This window comes from Leopardus geoffroyi, chromosome A1, assembly GCF_018350155.1.
Source record: "Leopardus geoffroyi isolate Oge1 chromosome A1, O.geoffroyi_Oge1_pat1.0, whole genome shotgun sequence".
NCBI lineage: Eukaryota > Metazoa > Chordata > Mammalia > Carnivora > Felidae > Leopardus > Leopardus geoffroyi.
The window spans coordinates 48,032,755-48,050,304 of NC_059326.1; the positions used below are offsets into that span (position 1 = coordinate 48,032,755).

A 17,550-nucleotide genomic window follows, 5' to 3' on the forward strand; every position below is an offset into this window, starting at 1 on the left:
GAGTTGGTATAGATGGAGAGGAAGGGAATACAAAGATAGAGACATGACAGTTTGTTTTTGTGGAAAGGAGAAATAGAGAATTGCAGTCCAAAAAGTAGGTTGGTGTCCAAGGGTAAAGACAATCTATCTTAGATATTAAGAGTCGCTTCTGAGTCTTGGGTTTGAATCCTAGAACACTTCTCACCAATTTTCTTTGGGCAAGAAAGCATCTTGCTAATCGTCAATTTCCTCCTTTATAAGATGTGGCTAATAATGGTTATTCCTTAGAGGTGTGTGTGTGTGTGTGTGCGCGTGCACATGTACTAACTGACATAATGCCTAGATTGCTTGGTAAAGTGCTATTCAGTGAATGGCAAATGAAGGAATGTGAACCATGTGTGTCCATAGGTAACCAGGGATGGGTTTTGATGTGTTCAGTGACATCATGAAAGCTGCCATAAAAAAGCATGTTAGGATAATAATGTAAAAAAATGACTGCGGTAAAAAAGGACTGGGGAGGGGGATGGAGTTACAGGCAAGGACAGTGCTTAGGAAGCTATTACATTAAATCTATCATGAGCAATTAAATATCCAAATTATAATGGCAATAACAGGGATTGAAAACAACAGCAAGAGAGGGTTAGATTTAAAAGCTTTTGCGCAGAAGAAAAATAGGACTTCGTGTCTGATTGAAAATGGATTAAGGGACTAAAGGTAAGGGGAAATTTACATAGAGACTTCTGAAAGTTTATGATTCTCTGACTCAGGAAATGGTGATCTTTTTAATAGAAAAGTGTGAGGGGGCAGCCAGTTTTCAGACGGGAAAGGTGGGGCTTGGTTTTTGATACATTGTTTCCCAGTTAGGATGTAAAATAAAATTGCTGAAGTACAGTTAAAGAGGCTCAGAGGGCAGGGCTACCGCTGGGAGAATCTAGAGGAGCAAGAAAGGAACCTGCAAAGAAGGCAGGTGAAAAACCAGCAGGGGTAGAAGGAGAATCCAAGGGATGTAGTAAAAACACACCATAGAGGAGGGAGATGCAGCCTGGTGTGCCGGGTCTGATCTGCAGGTGACACCACAAAGGTGCCTACCAGATGGACTGAGACTGCAGTTATCGGATACAGATGCCATCCCTAACTTTTCAATAGGCTGTTTCAGAAACAGTATGGGTTGGGAGTCCAAGGTGAGGTGAGATCAAGGCAGAAAGGGTAGAAGGCGACAGGTGAGAAGTTTGGCCATCAAAAGAAGCAAACTGTAGGCAGCAGGAAAGCAGATAGGCTTTCAAGATGCTTTTGGAAGGTAGAAGAGACAGAACAATTCGATGGGGGAACTTAAACATGAGGAAGAGGGGATCATCTCAGAGAGATGATAGAATGGGAAAAAGGCAAGGAACTGGGATATCCCTACTTATTAGATAAGAAGAAAGGAAAAACTGGTGGGTATAGAAATAGGTATTTTGAACTGGGACTTGCATTGGCCTTGGAAAAAAATGAAATTTGAAAATGAAACTGGGAATTGTTTCCAAATTGAAACTGAAAAAACAGGAGGCCACACAAGGAAAATGAGGGAAGTTCTAAGAAAGAATCATGGTATTTTGGCCATCTTTAGAGTAGTAAAAGAACAACAAACATCACGTCCAATACTGTAGGGTGAGCAAATGCCTGGCCAACTATATTAACCTGCCGTAAGTCATGAAGATGTCGGCACCTCATCAAAGAATTTTCAGATAAATTAACAAGTACAATGGCAAATTCAAGGTAAAATGGTACTAGGGAACAAGGTTGCTTTCAGTGATGGACTGTCCTACATTGTGAAGGCAGGGAAACTTGGCATTTCCTGATCGGGTGGAGCTGTGAGAGATTAGGAAGAAACAAAGAGAGAAACAAAGCCTAGTAGAGTACAACAGCTCAGAGTGTTTCAATGTCAGTCAACAATCAGTGGCATTGCCCAGAAAGAACATTGAAACAGTGGAAGTGATCCAGAGAGTAAGAAATTGTTATTTTCAAACCAACCAATTAGAAAGTGACATGACAGACTATAAATAGGCAATATGTCAGCATTGTATCATCAAACATCCTAGGTTGACAACTCAACCAAGCGAACAAAATGTTAGGGTGGGACTGGCCATCGTGAAGAGAATCTGCTGGTCAGGCCAAAATAAATACGATTACATGTGACATTTCAGAATGGCAAGGCTTCAAAAGAATAGCAGATGAAATAACCCTTACTAATAATGAATGAGAAGAGAAAAATACCCTGGGATGATGAAGAAAGACAAATAAAAGAGAAGGCAGAATTTAGATCAATAGTGGCTTAAGAGCAAGGACTGCATTTCAAGAAAGCTGTCATTTACTCGTTCTTTGTGCCTGAAGGTCCAAGTCTGTAACTGGCAATAGGAGATGTTTCTTCTGCCTTAAATGGCAGTGGGGTCCTATGCAATCGTTTCCCATTTACAAAGGAATACAGCTGAAATGATGATGATTAAGGTCATGGCTAGCTTTGAAGTTCTGTGATACTTGATGTTGAGGCACACATTTTCGTGTAAGAACCTGGACACGGTTGGATATCAGAGGAACATTGCTTTAGGAATCAGAAGAATCAGAAAGCTTGGATTCCAGTCTCAGATCTGTGTGATTGTGCATCTTATGACACGTCATTTGATTTCTCAGTATCTCAAGTGCCTTGTGTAAAATAACAAAGAGAGGCTAAGTGCTCACTGAGATCTTTATTACATTTTAAAAATCTGTGTTTCTACAAGAGTAGGGGACCACACTATTGACTGCCTAAATAATAAGGTTGTTCTTTGCCAAATAACATTAGGCTTAGAAACAACTATTTGTGGGTGACAGAGCCTTTCTAGAAAATTAAGACTTCCTATGGAGAAGGGATCTGATGCTAATGCAAAAGCACAGAGATAGCACTAAAGCCATTGGACTGAATAAGGTGACTTCTGGAGTGAGTGTAGATAGAAGGGTCTTCTGAAGATTGAGCCCAGCTTTACAACTTCAAGGTGGGGGAGATCTAGCAAAGGAGATGGGGACCGGCCTGTGAGGGTATAGGAGAACTAAGAACAAATAAAGTCTAGGTGGCCAAGGAGAGAAAGCATGTTATGGAGGAGGCAATGTCGTCAAGTGCTATTGATCAGAGGAAGATGGCGGTTGAGAACTGTCCATTGGACTTGGTGATGTGGGGTCATTAGTGACACTGATAAGAGCAGTTTCATGGAATGGTGGGGGATGAAGATCTGACTGAAGTAAGTCGAAAGAAGAACAAGAGAGAAGAAAATAGAGCTAACAAGCACAGAACCCTTTCAGTGTGTTTTGCAGGAAAGGGAAGCAACCACTGAAAAAAAGATACAAAGTCAGGAAGTTTTGTTTTGTTGTCCAATGAGAGTTATCCAGTGAGAATGATGCAGTAGAGTAGTAAATTGATGATACAGGAGCCAATAGATAACAACAACAGAAAAAATAACTAAGCAAAGTCATTTCAGATTGTAGTAAGTACTGTGGATATAAATAGGATATGTTAGCCAGGGAAGCATTGGGATCACACTTTAAATAAAGTGGTTAAAGAAAGCCTTTCTAAGATGTTTGAGATGAGATCTGAAGATTTTTCTAGTTGCTGTTGAGGGGGAGGCGGGGAAAGAGAGAGATTGAGAGAGGGACAGAGATTGAAAGAGAGGGAGAGATTGAAGGAGAGATCGATTGCAGAGGGAATATAAAGTACAGATGACCCACTTCAGCTTGGAATATGTGCAGTGTAGGGAAGGGGGTCAGTATGGCTGAAGAAAAGGGAAAAACAGAAGTGATGCTGAAGAGTGGGCAGGTCCCAGATCTTGTCATTGTTTGTAGATCATGATGGGTTTAGATTTTATTGTAAGCACAAAGAGAGGTCCCTGGAGGATTTTGAACACGAGCATATTTTAATATGATCATTAATAACATTGTTAATAACAATTTTATCATCTTGCATTTTTAAAATACTTTATAAGTGCTGAATCTCTTAAGTGGAAGCTCATGGAGCTCACGTCATTTGCTTGAAGGCTTAGCACAGACTTGGGTGCTGAGCTCAGTGGGATGCAGAGCAAAGACTCAAACCCAGTTCTACCACTTGCAAAGCCAGTGATTTTTTTCCATCACTCTGCAGTCCACCATTTTCAGCTTTTGCCCATACTCCCCACACTCAAATCTGTGGCCCTGTCAATACCGCTTCTTGACTGAAACTTCCTACTGTTTTTCCCTTGCTCTTTTCTTTGATTTTTGAACACATCAGGATTAACCCCAGGCATAGAAGATATACTTGAAGAAGCTTGTTTTTAATGACAACATTATTTTTATTGGTAAACTAAAATATTTGATATTTCAAGCAGAGTAGATTAAGACTTATGTCGGATATATAGGACAGGATTAATAGGGGCCAATAGTTTTGATTAAAATCAGTACACTGTGATTGAAACATCCGAATCATATTTTTAAAGTCTGTAGCATAGTTCTTCACTTGAATGTATTAAATTCTTAGGTTAGTTTGCCAGGCATTTTGATCATTGTTTTTTGGCATAATTCAATGAGCAAAAGGACCCTCTTCAATCTTTGAAACAGAGAAAAGATTTCCAAACTAAAGTCCATATTTTAATCGATGTTTAGTTAAGGAAGACTTGCTTATCAATCTTTTAGATTTCTGCTTGGAACTAGTTGCATGTGATTTCTTTCGAAGTATAAAAAGCATTTACCATAACATAGAATGTGAAGATAAATATTAGCCAGGTCTTCACATAGTCATAGGGCTGATCTAAGTGAAATCACTCTACGTGGCTCAGGCACAACAAAGGATTTACCTGTAAGGCTACAGTCAGAGTTAACTGGCTAAAAATGTCCCATTGGTTCAAGTGGCTCCAACCTGTTAAGATGTCCCCAAATAGAAGAGCTGAGAAGTCAGGTTGTCACTGTCCCCACCACGGAAACGGGCCAAGGTAAATCAAACTTCCCTAATATTTTACTCACTTCCAATCAGCTACAGTCACATAGAAACAATATTATTATTATTATTATGGCTTTACTCATGGCAGAAAAGTTTAAGTTGTTGAAGATTTAGTGCAAGATATGACCATCTGTACCAAAACATTCAGTTTACGTGCCGACTGTTGAACGTTTGTTTTAGTGGGGCCATAAAATAAATGCAGCACAAGATTCCTCTGTAGTGTAATTTTTATCACCTTATGTAGGAATAAAATAGTTTCTTTTGAGTTTAAAGGGCTGACATCAAGAGGCAAGAGGGAAAAAACGCCTCACCCTAAAACTAATTGTTTTGCTTATTAACATAGAAGAATAATGCACAGCTACAACCTTTACTGTACATAGATTACAAAATTAAGGAACTACTTTTACAGTAAGTCAAATTGTTAGATCATATTTTTATACCACTAAATCCTAGTAATATAAAAAATAATCTGTCAGGAAATCTACAAATGATTCAACCGCAAGTTGAGACTTGGAAACAAAAAGAATTGCATACTACCCACCTGTATCAGCTTAGCTCTAATTATATAGATGGAATTGTGTGTTATTTTTTTCGTTCAGTAACCATTTACTCAGTTCAATTCAATAGGTAATAATGGAGAACCTACCACATGCAAAGCCCTGTGTTAGGCACCACTAGAGAGGCACAGATAAGACATGGTCCCTGTTCTCAAGGAGTTTACAGTCCAGTGGAGGAGATGGATGAGAACACAACTAAACCTAACATAGGTCTGGCTGTGACAAATGCTGCAAACGAGAGTATAAAAGAAAGTGCCATTCGTTTTGCCCAGAGCATTCAGGAGGGGTTCACAGAGATGAATGGTGCGTAGAACTTCTCCAGACAGAGAGGGAACAAAGGGCTTTCCAAGTAGAGGAGCACTATGATGGAAAGTATTTAAGTTTGGCTCGAGCATGGAGTCCTGATAGGGCATGGATAGAGATGGATCTCTGTGGGAGAGGAAAGATACTGGAACTGAGGTAGAGGCCAGAGCCGAGTGAAGCCTTGATGGAGACAGGAACCAGAGCATACACAGTGGGAATGGAAATGAACCAGGGGCCTTGTGGGTCTTGTGATTTTTGTCTCAGTCGTGTTCTTTTGTCATGCCTAAATTACCTGCCAGGGATTTTCTGTTCTTTCTTTAAGACTCAGCCCTAAAAACCATATCCAGGTGAAGCCTTCCTCCACCTCCTGGAGGGCATATGTGTCTCCATTCTTGGTACCTCCATAGCATGTGGATCAGACCACGCTTGGAGTTCTTGTAAGCTACATCCATATGAGGAGCAGATTGGAAGGTGGGCTTCATTTTGGATTCACTGTTTGCAAGGGTAGTTTTAGGTGGAGGTGGGCAGTAGGCAGCTAGAATCCCCATCTGTGGCTCAGGAAGAACATAGGGTTTAAGGTAAAGATACGGGAAGAATTTGCATAGAAATGGTCTTAGAATTGGATTAAATTTAGGGGAAAAATAATGACTCAGTTTAGAACACGTTAAGTTTCAGAAGTCTGTAAGCATTCCTGTTTTATTTTTTAAACCCCGTACTAGCTGTGGACTTAAGTCTTTAACTTACACTCCAGATATGTCTGACTAAAAATAAAGTGTGTCGTTTGGTGAGGGGCTCAAAGTTCTTATTGGAAAAATTTTAAACATGTTTTAATACAAAACAGCATGAACCTTTTCTAAAAAATTCTAAGAGTCAGTATTTTAGTAAGATAATTGAATGCCTAATTGGGGCATATACTACTTAGGAAGCTATGGATTATAGTTATTATTAGGAAGACGTTGCTTATGTGAAAATTGACAATTAGCTTTCAAGAGTAAGTCAATTCATGATTCAATAGATCCTGCTATGAGATAGACCCAAGTGTGTGTTGAAAGGAGCCATCGGTCCTCCACCCAATGCCAAATCACTGAGGAATCACTCAGAAAAAGGGCAAATCTGTAAGGGCAGATGTTCTGGAAGACATAGTTGGTGTGTCTCTGGAAAAAAAAAAAAAAAACGATTGTGAAGTGTCACAAGTTACTCTAAAGTGACAATTTCAAGAAAAAAATTCTTTTCCTGCCAACTATATTGGGGAAGCTCTTCAGAAAGGGTTTTTTCTAAAGAGAAAAAAAAGTTACATCTTTGCTTTTGTCTCTTGCTGTTCCGAGTGTTGATAAGTCTGCAGTTAGGATGGATTTTTCCGTGTTGGATTCTAAATAAGAGGAGAAAGGAGGAGAGCTTGGGAGGAAAGGGGATGCATGGAGCAGAACCTGCAAGAGAGCAAGGGGGGATGGAAGAGAGTGAAGAAAGCAATTTGGAAATGAAAACTTCTTGACAAAGTTCAAGAAGGTGGGGCTAGGGTCAGGAACAGAGGGAGGAGGAATGTTCATAGAGGAAGGTGCTAGAGTGATGAGCATAGAGGCAGAAGGCTATTGAGGAAAGAAAACTGAGCATGGATGGGTGATGCTATGGGAATGAAAGCAGGGAGAACCCAGGCAGCAACGTCAAGAGGAGACATTACTGTTCGTGCCAATCCGTATTTATGAAAAGCATTAATCTCTAGGGATGATGATGAAGATGGCAAAAAAAGGACACAGGGAATTTGATTATGAGACTGTCAGAGATCTCTAAGCAGTTGAAAATAATGGGACAGGATGAAGATTGGAAGTGGTCAAAGGAAGAGAAGAAATTGGGGTGAGCGAGAGAGGAGAGGGACCAACTGAAAAGAGAGGGATGGGATGGGAGCAAGCGGTGGGTGTGCTTAGTTTTCTTTTGTTTTAGCAGGGAGGAGATCAGAAACCACTTGATGGAAGGCCATCAAGAGCCTCAGAGGAACCAAGAAGGACCTGAAAACAGAAGACCAGGAAAACCATCTTCAATAAGAGCAAAGAATTGAAAATAGGTATCTAGTAAAAACGGGCGAGCGATGGCTCTCAAACTTTTTCCACCATGCACACATGATTCAGAATGTTCATATGTTCTGTGCTATCATGGGAGTACATACTTTCTGGCAAATCAGCTGTGATTTCACCTCATTCTCATCCACTCAAGAAAGCCTGTCAAAGTGCAAATGAGAGCGACACTGGATCCCCTCTCATGTGGCCGAGTCTCTAGCATGCATGAGCCAGAAAACAAGAGAAAGGGAAGGTCTAGAGTATGGATTAAGGGGATAATGTGCTATCAGGGAAATGGGCAGGGGGCTTTTGTGTCTCAGCCATTTGAGGTTGAGAGAAAAGGAAGGGGGGACAGGGGGGGCTTAAGAGAACCTCTCTGATGAAGTTATTCAAAGAACCAAGCCTTGAGCAGTAAAAAACAAAATGTGTTAACGGAGAAACTTGGATGGGGGTGAGAGTGAACACTGGGGAGCTCTGAGAAGATGGAGAGAATACGAGCCAAAACCCAGGCAGTGCGACAGGGAAGAAATGGTGGGGAGACACAGAATCTGGGAAGGAGTTCTCAGAGCAGAGACGGGAAAGCTGTCGGCTCTGTCGGTGTTTCACTGTTGGGCAGAGAGCAGGCATTGCCCCAAGATCCAGGGGCCGGCCTGGGTGACCCAGGGTCCGCCCAGGTTGCGGGGTGGTCCTTAAAAGCAGTCTTTTTGCTCTTGGGTGATAACAGACTGGTGGGTCAGATATACCACTTTTTTCCCCTCTGTCCCCTTCTGTCAAATTATGAAAGCTTCATGGGCAATGTGTGTTTTTAAGTTTTAAGCACCACTCAATCAGAGGGGATTTTCCACAAGGACTTACAAAAATGCAGATTACACTGTAAAAATGCTTTTCAGCCAATAAAAGTCCTGTTTTACTGAGCAAATTTCTTTATGATGTTTAACTTTGGTTCAGGTTCTGATTCCGAGAAATGAAATTTGGTGGAGTGAAAAGGAAAAACAACGTGGAAAGAAGAAAACCCCAAGATAGCCATTTAAAACCCCACAATCAGACCTTGTTTATGTGATATGGACTCAGAGCTTTCTCTTCAAAAATGCACGCGATTAAGAAAATACTTTGAGAACCTAATAATAGGTCCTTGAAACCTGAGATCCACCTCTCATCTTTCTAACTCTTGGGAACGCAGTTAATAAGAATGTATGTTTTTAATACACCGATTCTTAGCAACAAAGTAGTTCTTTAATTAGTACAAAACTCGAATAATGCATTGCCTATTATCGTGCACTGCACGTAACATTTGGTAACTTGTACTGGCAGATTCGTTTACATATGTCACCACTGTACCTGTAATTTAGCTTAATGCCAGGTCAGTGTGCCAAGTGTGTGTGTCTGTTTTTAAAGCTTTCCCCAACAGTCGTTTCATGGGCCTTCGCAGTAGTAACTGAAACAGTGTCTGTATTAGGAAATCGTAATCAGTCAAAATAACTGTCTCTTGCAGGGATCCACTATAGTCTTCACTCGCACGAGGGCAATGAGTGGTTCACTTTTTAGAGAATTACTTAGTATTGTCTTAAAAAATGGGAAATACCGGCCGAAGGTGTAGTCAGTACGGTCAGTCTGTAATTTTGCCGAGGGAGATGCTTGGTGTCTTTTAAGTGAATTAAGTCAAAATCAAAGCGTGGGACTTGAAATATACTTGAGACCTGGTCAGATGGTTAAGGCACAGGACAGACCAGATGTAGTGATCTGACGAATCCTTTTTGGTGTAAGTTGTTCTAATTTCTCACATCACCACATGCAGTTTTCTGGTGTCGGGAATCACTTCTTGACAGAGAAATCAAGCTTCTCCCACGTGACCAATTTGCCCCAAAGGAGGATGCCTGAAAGAGAATGCCTGCCAGTCCCTTTCTGTCCCGATCTCTGTCACCGTGGTCTCTACAGGTGTTGCGGCTGGAAGCGTCAGAAGAAAAAGGACTCCAAAAAACATGCAACCATTTAAAAGTACCCTCCTCTCTCTTGAACCGTCAGTAGGAAGTGTGTGGTTTATTCCCTCACTCCACACCGGATTTAAATGGGCAGATAGCAGCAGGATTTTAAAAGTTTTTCATCATGACTTAAGTCTCTAAGATTTAGAGTATTTTGTTTGTCTGACTGTCTCACCAGTACAAACCTTCGCCATCGATATTAGAATGGAGAATTCCTTCCTTTGGAATTCACAAGCATAACATACATAATCCTTTATCTCTGGCAAAGCTATTAGCTTCTTGGCCTTTGGCTGGTAGATGTATACAGTATCTATAGTTATTGCATGCGAGTGTTCTCAACTGACTTGCAAACCCTTTGATCAAACCAGCTAAACTTGATTTTCCAGATTATTCAAGAGACAAGGCACACATCTATCAGCTTTACAAGTCCTGGCAAGCAATCAAGACCCCATGCTCCCCCACTCCCTTCAACAGAATCAAAGGTAAACAGGGAGCCAGCTCTCATTTAAATATGTAGCATCGAGATCTTGCCTCCACTTTCACAGTTGTAGCAGCAGAAGAAAAACAACAGTCGAAGTAAGAAAAAGGTTTCCTTGGCAAGGATGCCAAACTAAATAATGACACCCAAAGCAAAAACATGCTTCACTGAAACTAAACTTCAGTCAATTCAGCCTGCTTAAAACAAAGCTTTTTTTGTGATTTCAAAAGTGAACATTGTACTTTGCTCTGGCAGCCATTTCTGTGTTTTTGAATGATCCGATTATGCATAAATCCCCGGCCTACAGGTCTTTCAGCACCTCTATCCCGCGAGTGATTTGAAAACATGACTGAAAATTTCTACATACAGTGCCTGCCCTTTTCTTCCTCTTAACCTTTTGAAATATACACTTTGACTCCACTGTTTTGACATACATTGTCATTGTGTGTTTTCTCTCTCTCTCCCTTTCTCTCTCTCTTTTATTGCTTTGGAAATATTTATAGGACATCAGGGTCTCTGCTTCCTGTTCCCTCGAAGCTCATGTTCTTCATCACCCTGCCATCCACGTCTTGCTACGGTGCTACTGACTTCACTGGGACAGATTTGGAGTAGCCATATGTGTCCGCCTTTGTGATTTGTCCAGTTTGTAGTAAAGAGACAGCAAACAAAAATCAGTTTTGTCGTTGTTGTTGTTCTTAAATAATTAAAGCTGTGATGTTAAGGCCTTTATTTGAACAATGGCATGTGTGCTTGGCTGGTGAGTAGCCGACGGACTAACAGCATAAAATGGTACCCGTTTGAGAACACGTGGCCACATCGTGGCTTGGAAGGGGTTAAAGAAGCAGAGGAACACTTACCGGGCTCCACGTTTCTTTGGAAAGTCTCCGAACTAGCAATGCTGGCACGATCTGCTCTGCTTACACCGTGAATAAAGTCCCAGAGTAATGGTCACTTGACTTCCTTCCCTCTAAAACTGGAGACATCTCCCCATCGTTTTGGCTAAATTCCTAAATGCACCATCGCATTGTGTCTCGGGAGTTCCCGCTGATGTCAACAGGATACATTCCTTACCTCACTCTAGGACACCATCTGGCAGCTCTCTATTAATGCTCGTTTGGCAGAACGAGTTGATTGAGGGTTGCCTTCCCCACTGGGACCTTGAAGGTGTGAATGACAAGCATGGTGAAGCCAGAAATGATGCTTTGAACTGGGGCAGATGCTCCTCGGGGTGGGGAGGGTGGGGGGGGGGGAGGGCTGCTGCAGAAACTGCAAGGCTAATTCTCCATAAGTTGCCCCAAGGCCCCAGTATAGTCATAAACTGATCTCTCAAAGCCAACTCTGGGATAGGGTAAGTCCACGAACCATCATGCGACTTCCCTGAAAAGTTCTTGTTGCTAAGACCCACTTTTAAGAAGAATAGATAACTATATTTAGAAAACTCTGTGGATCTCTATCGTGTGTGTATGTGTGTGTAAAACTGCACTCTCCTGGTTTTTCCTCCTACCCTTGTGACAACTTGTTCTCAATCTCTTTTGCTCTTTCTTCTCATTCTAGATGTTCTAGTGAGATAACATTATCTACTGGTAGAGTTTCAATTGCTTACTATATAATAAGTACTCACAAATGCAATCTCAAGGCAACACTGCTCATTAGGGTTTGGAGTCACATATCCAACTAATTACTAGACAGCTGCTCTTCAGTGTCCTGTTGACCCCCTTCTATCCTGTGACCTGTGACCTGCATCTCAGTGAATAACATCACCTTTACCACATTTGTTCAAGCCATAAACCTGAGAGTCCTTCCGATTCTTCCTCTTCCCTTACTTCCCACATCTAATCAAACCAGGCCCTATCGACTCTTCCTCTCCAAAATCTCTTAGATCTACCCATTTCACTCCACCTTCTCTGGCACATGCAGTCCATGACTCTGCACCATTTCCTGCCTGGCTTATTAGCTGGGCTCTTTGCCTTCAGCCCCGGAAACTGACCTCTCTAAACTATAACTCAAATCTACCAGTCTTAAAACCTGCCTTAAAGCCATCAATGGCTCCCTCTTGCTCTTAGCATGAAAGCAAAACCTTCTAACACAGTTTACAAAGTCCGTACATCCTTGAACTCTGATTCCCTCATGGCCTTAACTCTTTACCCTTCACCTCTTAATGCCACACTTCAGATGCCACACTTCAGATTTACTTCTCCATCTTCCCTCATTCTGATTGTTGCCTTTTACCTGGTTATCTTAACTCCTCACGTGTGGATGATGCACTGAACTTCAAGTCTTGTTTCTACGAGGCTGTGCTTAGGAATCCTTCTCTAATGTTTCAGCTCCCAAGTTATAGCACTTCCTATTGCCCCTCTATACTCCAGCACATCATACATTTATCTCTGTGCATGATGGTCTCTTTAGGAGTTTCTATTTTTCACCCTTCCCCCACCAGGAGGACAATGACTTGCCAAATGTCCAATATGTACTATGTAGTTAGTAAATATTTCGATAAAAAAAGAACAAATGAATTCATCAAAACAGGAGCCATCAATACTAACAGGCTCCAACTCATCGGGTGAGGCAAATATGTCTCTTTCATTCTTGAATCCAGTGCTAGTAGAATCAAATTTAATTGAACAGAAAGAAAGTGAGGGAAATGGTAGGCCTTTCAGGATTCTTAGAGATCATCCTCATTTGATGGGTGAAATAACAAAGTCCCAGAGAGTGTAAGTTATTTCATTATCATACCAGAGGATGACTCCTTTTACTCCTGAGCCGGTATCCTATTTTTTCAGGCATTAACATTTCCGCTGCTTTGAGATATATGAAATGGTAACCCACTTTTTGAGTTTGCTTGTTTTAATGTTTCTTTTCTGGCTATTACTAAGTTGAACATAGTTCTGATATTTATTGGCCAAGGTAGGTTTCTCTTTATTCAGCTGCCTGTTTGTATCATTTGTTCATTTCATATTAGATCATTTTTTTTCTTAGACATTTTTAGGAATTCTTTATACATTCTGCATACTAATTCTTAGCCATTTGACTTGCAAATATCCAGTAAATTTGAAGATATATACAATCTGTGACCGGTAGTTCCATGCTTAGGCATGGAACTCTCACACATGGCCAAAGAAACATTTAAGAAGATTGTTCTTCTGGTGCTAAAGGCACAAAATTGGAAATAGCCTAAATGTATATTCCGTAAATGAATAAATCACTAATTTATGGTATACTCACATATTGGAAATGGAAGCTTAAATTTATGAAGTGGCTGTACACATTGTTAGCATTGATGAAGTCAGAAAATATGTTGCCTCCCAAAAGCAAAGAACAAATCAATTCACAGTATTCCATATACACACAATGTCACAAAACAATTCTTTAAAAAATATACTTTTTAATGTTTATTTATCTTTGACAGAGAGAAAAAGAGAGACAGAGAGCAAGCAGGGTAGAGGCAGAGAGAGGGAGACACAGAATCTGAAGCGGGCTCCAGGCTCCCAGCTGTTAGCACAGAGACTGATGCGGGGCTCGAACTCGCGAACTGTGGGATCATGACCTGAGCCGAAGTGGGACGCTTAACCAACTGAGCCACCCAGGTGCCCCACAAAACAATTCTCAATAATGTTTATAAGTACATATATGTAAGGTAAAAGCAAAAGACAGAATGCACATCTTTGAGGCCTGGAAAAACAAGATGAGTTGGAAGAGCTTAGAGAAGAAGCAGAGTTCTAGTGATGGGAGAAGTTTCTAGTAAAGAGGGTGGTGGGACAACGCAGACCATGAAATACCTTGCTAGCTGACACAGAGTTGGGAAGAGTTGTAGACTTATAAACATTATAATTCCTGGAAGGAGAAACCTATCAGTGGGAATAATAATGTTTGATTATACCTTTATGACCCATTTATATGAATAGATTATAGGAGATGAAAAGGAACTCAGAGCTCATCTTGAAGTTCAACTCCTTCATTTTAGCAACAGAGAAAATAGGCTTAGAAAAGTCAAAGTGTAAAGATAAGGGAAGATAGTTTGTGCCAGAATACTGGGCTACAATGAATCCAATCATTCAATATATATGTTACTGGCTGACTTCTTAATTGGTGGGTCGCCTAATTGTACCATAGCCATAGTAGGTTTGGGAAAGACTGGAGCAGAGAATAGATACATTTTGATTAGGTATGGATTTGTTTTGATGAATGGGCCATAACAAGGTAGAGTTTTGAACATCAAACAGGTATCGCCAAGTGGGCAGTTGCCTGTGATATGGGGTGTTTTAGAATGGGGAGACATAGGACATTATAGGGGTCGTTGGAGTTAAACTACCTCACAGTTTTGCCTGGATAAGTCTTACTTGCTAGCTGATCGATATCACGTTGGAACCATTTGGACCCTTATGGCTCCAATAAAGATTATCTCATTAGGTAGCCCAAGGCCAAGAGATAACTGTAAGGTCCCTCTGTGATGACCTTACAGAAGTTGACCTAAGGGGTCACCACCATCGATGGGTTCTTTTTGACTTTTCTAAGGGTTTTCTTCTGGTATGGCAGGTTGTGAGATCAGAGAAACACCAGTGATGTCCACCTTTGTCTTGGTGACATCTACCTCAGGCTCACTGTCAGTTCCAGTCCAGATAAAGGTAAAGGAGGCAGCATAAACCACTTTGTCTAAGTTAGCTCATTCATCAGCTTTCCCATCATAATTGACCTCACATTCCCTCAGAGATACTGGTCTATGGACACCAGAGAAGCTGGATATCTCCTTTGACATAAACATATGGGGTTGGTCAGAGATGAGATTCTTTTGAAGGTATCTTCAGGAGTTTCTTCCACAACATATCAATACTATGATGAATCAGATTAGCTAATTGCATTTTAAAAGGAATAGGGAGTTTGTCCTAAAGCAGAGATGTAAGACTGGCAGGTTTCAGCATGTTGATGATAGGCTAGACCAAATAAAAAACATCATAGCTTTAACCTTCTCCTGGCCAGCTCTTAGACATCTTCTGACATCTTCAGGTTAAGTCCCTCTATTTTATACATTCTCACAACTCTACATTTTCCTTTGTAGCACCGTTCAGTTTTTTAATTAAATACTCATTGGAATAATATGTGTTTAATGTTTGTCTGTCTAGATAGACTGCAAACTCTATGAGTGGAGGGATCAACTCTCTCTTAGTGTTTGCAATATTCTGGAGCCCTGGCCTGGTATCAAGTTTATCATAGGCACTCAACACTGAGTGTATACATGATTAAGTGAATGAGTATAAGGAAAAAAAAAAAATGGAGTGGATCAAGTATGAGTGGATACATGGATAGTATTGGTGGAGCAGTAGGACTATGTAGGCCACCATGGGTTAGTCCCTGTCTTTCAAGCAATCAACCAGGGGTGAGGCAAGAAGCAGCAAATGTTTTAGGGGCAGAACAGAAAAATCCCTGGCTCATTGGGGGGTACCAAGAACCTGTTTCTGAGAATAAAGGAAATTATTCCTGGAGAATAATTATTATCCAGTTATCCCTGGAGGTATTCCAAAGTCAATTTTGCCTATTTAAGATTTTTTCCTGGGTTAGCCACACCACAATGCTCTGAGTGATTACTGCGATGTCACCCTGCAGCCTCAAAAGACAATGATGTCTAAAGAAGGACCGCGAGAGTGTTTCTTCAAATGTAGATTTAGTCCTTAGGGAGTTTGTAAGATTGGACCCTGGTAATCCTCAAATCTTAACACAATGGTTCCTTGTAACCAGCATTGTCTTTTATGACTTAATTGAACTACCCATTAGTTAGATGACTCAGGACATAAAGGCATTACGTAAATATGAAATATTATTACTATACCATAACCATTTGATTCCAGATGACTTACCTTAAAGAACAGTGTATTCACTTCCACTTTCCCATGACATTTAAGTCTTGGTTTATGAGATTCCCAGAATGGGATGTTCAAAACTTTAGAACATAGAATTTAGTTGTCTGTGTGATCTAGCTACCTCCCTGTTTATGTACTATGTACATTGGTCAAAAATATAGTAGTCTTATATGATGTGAAATATTTTATCTTTGGTTCTGGATTGAGGAATATAAATGTGAGTTTTATAGTGATCACCACTGTTCTTTACTTTAAAAATCAATATTTCAGGGGTGCCTAGTTGGCTCAGTTGGTTAAGCGTCCAACTCTTGATTTTGGCTCAGGGCATGATCTCATCGTTTGTGGGATCAAGCCCTGTGTTGAGCTCTGGGCTGACAGCATGCAGCCTGCTTGGGATTCTCTCTCTCCTTCTCTTTCTGCCCTTCCCCCGCTCTCCGGTCCAGAGTAAACTAAGAACTCCAAGTTAGTGTTGCTTCTTTTGAAAATGTTGTGTGCACTTACAAGTTAAAGGGTTTTTCTCTTTTTCTTTTCTTTTCTTTTTTTTTTTTGTATATGAAAATTTATTGTCATGTTTTCGTCATCAAAACTTATGATCTTGGTCTTTCCTTCTTGCCTTTGTCTAAGGCCAAAAGAGAGACATTGCCTACTTTGACAACCTTAAAGTGAACTCCAGGAATATCACCAACAGTATGGCCTTTGCAACCAAATCCAGCAACCAGAACCTCATCATTTTCCTCGATAAAAATTCAAACCATAATTGGGCACAAAGCTTGTGATTTTTTTTTTTTTTTTTACCATTCTTGATCAGCTGGATGGACCCTGACATACTTCCTGATGGCAGAATTTGGCTGTTTGGCCTTCAACACTTTTTCCAGATGTGCTGTTTTTCTAATAAGGGGATATCATTAGTATTTTCAAAAATATAACCTCCCTGACTTCCTTTTGTTTAAATTGAATTTGCTTATAGCAACATGAAAGCTTTTTCTTCTTTTTTGAAATAAACAACGATCTAAATTTCTTTAAGGTGATAGACTTTATTTTTAAAAGCAATTTTAGGTTTTCAGAAAAATTGAACACAAAGTACCGAGTTTCCATTATTTTCTCTCTCCTCTGTCCCTGAAGTTCCCCCTATTATTAACATTTTGCATTAGAGTGGTACATTTTTTACGAGTGATGAACCAATATTGATGTATCATTATTAATTAAAATTCAAAGTTTATATTAAGTTTTACTCTGTGTTATTCAGTTCTAATGTTTTTGACAAATGCCATGTAACCATTACAGTAATATATAGAATAATTTTCCTACCCTAAAAATCTCCTGTGCTTTACCTATTCACCCTCCCTGACCTTCCCCAAATGCCTCAATGGTTTCAT

The 17,550-nt window shown here is 40.4% G+C and overlaps 1 long non-coding RNA gene across 2 annotated transcripts in view; it reads left to right on the forward strand.

Moving 5' to 3' along the window:
* LOC123598554 overlaps positions 1 to 10,996 on the forward strand; it is a 42,897-nt gene extending 31,901 nt beyond the window's left edge. The window contains exons 5-6 of one of the 2 annotated variants that reach the window (XR_006712692.1): positions 10,231 to 10,326; positions 10,826 to 10,996. This is a non-coding gene — a long non-coding RNA (uncharacterized LOC123598554). Of the gene's footprint in view, positions 1 to 7,755; positions 8,780 to 10,230; positions 10,327 to 10,825 lie in introns of those variants that run through there. The other variant, XR_006712695.1, reaches the window with a different exon arrangement.
* The last annotated feature ends 6,554 nt before the right edge of the window (positions 10,997 to 17,550 follow it).